Source organism: Pediculus humanus, genomic scaffold (assembly GCF_000006295.1).
Source record: "Pediculus humanus corporis 1103172108281 genomic scaffold, whole genome shotgun sequence".
Taxonomy (NCBI): domain Eukaryota; kingdom Metazoa; phylum Arthropoda; class Insecta; order Psocodea; family Pediculidae; genus Pediculus; species Pediculus humanus.
In genome coordinates this window covers 1,244,135-1,247,692 of record NW_002987850.1, presented here as the reverse complement: position 1 = coordinate 1,247,692, position 3,558 = coordinate 1,244,135, and positions in this window count along the sequence as shown.

Below are 3,558 nucleotides of genomic sequence, written 5' to 3'. Positions count from 1 at the left end.
AAAAAAAACTTTCCCCTCCCCCCCCCTTTTTGTGTTAATAAAAACAATTAATTAATCGTCGTTTGTTTATTTGTTATGAAATGATGATTATCGCGTTCATTCAACTCACGTGAACTTACCCTTTTTTCCCACGGTGTGAAATAATAATAATGATAATAATAACGGAATGTTTTTCTTTTTTAAATTTTCAATATATCAGCCCGTGAAATTTTTCTTTTTTTGTCTCCTTTAAATTTCTTCCCTTTTTTTTTTTTTTTACTTTATTACCCCGTCATTCATTTTCTTGTAAATATCCTTTTTCTGTCTCTCTTTCTCTTCCTCTCTCTCCCTCTCCCTCTCCCTGTGAAAAAAAAAACAAAAACAAAATATTAGAAGAAAAAATTTTTGACCTTCAAATAATATTGAAAATAATAATAATAATAATAATAATAAATCAATTTTACAAAAGCTTAATAATATAAAAATCGATAATTTCTCGGTAATTTATATAAAAAAATATAAAAAAATTAATCAAACGACGTGTCATTAGAAATGCTAGAAGTGGGGGTGGGAAAAAAAAGCAAATTTATTCTTCATTAAATAATATTTGTTTTAAAAAAATAAGAAAATTTTTCCGAATAAAATTTAAATTTTACTGTTTGTAAAAAAAAAAAAAAAAAAAAAACGTGGAAGAAGAAGAGAGAGAAAAAAAAAGGGGAAAATTACACGTTATTTAATATGCAACGACGATATCGAATTTGATATTGATATAATAGTAATAATAATTTCCTAAAATAAAAATTATTGTTTGTTTATTTATTTCATTTTAACGTCGATTTAAATAAATTTAAAAAAATCGGATCTGCAGTTGCCACAACGACAACAGCAACAACAACAACAACAACGACAACAACAACAGCCACAACAGGCACAACGAAAACCGATTTAAAAAAAAAAAAATATTCATTATCATATATAAAATGAAATAAATAAATTAATCATAATTTCCTCATCGTTTTATTATTATTATTATTAGTATTATTATTATTATGAATTTTCATTACCGGGGGGAAAGGGGGGAAAAATAAAATATCCTTTTTCCCTTTCTTTGTTTAGTTTATTGATTTTGTAGGTCACCATCACGAGTAGTCACGAGACTGTCTAATCGATTTACCAACAACAACAACAAATTGAACGACGCACGCACGTACACGCACGCACGCACACGCACGCACACACATACGAATCCGCGCGTACTTGTATACGCACGCAATTTTACAAATTTTTTCATTTTTTTTTTTCTGGATTTCCTCGAATTCCCTTTTGCTGAAAAGGAAGGAAGGAGTGAAAAAATCGTGCGTGCGCGTGTGCGTGCGTGCGTACATACGTACGTGTGTGTGTGCGTGCATGCTCGTAAAATTACCTGAAACGAAAATAATAATTTTATTAAAATTAATTTTAAAAAAAAAAAAGAAAAAAAAAACGCAAATATAAAAAAAAAAAAAATTAAAAATACGTTGATCGAGCAATGGCGCGATGTCTCGAAATGGTTTTTATGGGTCGTTTTCTCTCTCTCACTCTCTCTTTCTCTCTCCTTCTCTCTCTCTCTCTCTCTCTCTCTCTCTCTTTCTCGATCGAGGAAGAGGTCTTTGTTGGAGATTCGACCTATTTTTTTTTTTTTTTTTGTCAGGGAGCGTTCACAAGTTTTCTGCACTGCACCGAGGTCGTCGTAACATATAAATATTTGACCTGAAATTTTATTTATTTATTTATTAATAAAATTTTATTAATAATTAATAATATTAAAAAAAAAAAAAAAAATACGCACGAAAGAAAACTCCATTTTAATTAATTTAATAGAAACAAAATAATAATAATAATAATAATAATAATAATAATAGTAATAATAATAATAATAATAATAATAATAATAATAATAATAATAATAATAATAATAATAATAATAATAATAATAATAATAATAATAATAATAATAATATTTAATAAATTGAATTTGGAAAATTTTATTTTTTTAAAATATATGTTTGTACGTACGTGTGTAATTTTTTTTTTTTTAAGGTATCGATAAAAGAAAACTGTCACGTTTTTCCCCTTTTTTCTTCTGCTTTCCCTCTTCTTATTTTCGTTCGTTTACGTGCACGAAATATAAAAAAAAAAAATTTCTTTTCTTTATCCTTTATTACAACTCCTTCGAATCGATTGAAAACAAAAAAATCAATTTTCCCATCGTTATTATTATTATTATTGTAAATTGAATGATTGGATTTCCCGGAAAATTTCCTTTTTTTTATAATAAATAATAACCTTGCATTTTATTATTCATCAATAATTTTCTTCTGCTCTGTAAAAAAAAAAAAAAAATTATTATTAATTAATTTATTAAAATAAATTTTTTTTTAATCAATAATAAACAAAGTTTCTTAACGTGACGTCACACAAGTTCTTTTTAAAATTTATATTATTATTATTATTTACATTAAATAAATTAATTTTTTTTTTTATAAATGATAATAATAATAAACGATTATCATAAATTACCATAGATTTATCATTTTTAATAAATTAAATTAAATATTTTTTTTCTTTTTTTTTTTTTAAATAAAAAAAATTATTTATACAATTATTATTATTATTATTTTTTTTTTTTTTAGTCTACGGCCCTTTTGCATTTTTCCCCTTTCATTCATTACAATTTACATAAATGGGAACATAATTTATTAATAAATAAAATAATATATATAATATATTAAATAAATATAAATTAATAATATAAATATACCTAATATTTAACCATTGGCAGCCATTTTTATTTTTTATTTTAATGATTTTTCTTTCTAATTAATGATTTCTTTTTACAATTATTTAATCATTATTATTATTATTATTTGCAGTGGCCGTTGAAGTCACGACAGTTTTTGGAGCAGCCGTCATTATTATATTCGCCTTTTTGGTTTTTTTCCTTTACATCAATAAAAAATGGTGCCTCATAGATTTGCGAAGTTTTCCTTTGGTTTGCTGTGATGAAACAATATTAAAAGCTAATAAAATTAAAAATTACGGTGAGTTTTTTTTTTTTATTATTATTTCTTCTTCACCCTTTCCGCCATTTTATCTATACGTGAGAATCATGATAATGATGATGATGATGATGATGACGACGTCGTGAATTGTTTGTAACTCAACGAGAGAGAAAAATTACAATTGTACGCCATGTTTTTTTTTTTTTTTGATTACGACGCTATCGATTTCGAATACTTTTTTGTAAATCCCTTTAACAAAAATAATAATAATAATAAATTTATAAAATCATATTAATTAAATATATATATATATATGTAAAAAAAATTATTATTCCAAGTGACAAACATTGTATTTATTATAACCTTTTTTTTTTTTAATTAAAAACATTTCTCCAGTTGATAAAGACGTGAAAAATCAATCAATTAACGTAAACAAAAAAAAAACGAATATCGATTATTATCATTATCATTATTATTATTATTACTATCAACGAAATAGTTTTTTTTTTTTTTGGTTTTCTTCGTTTCTTTTTTCAAT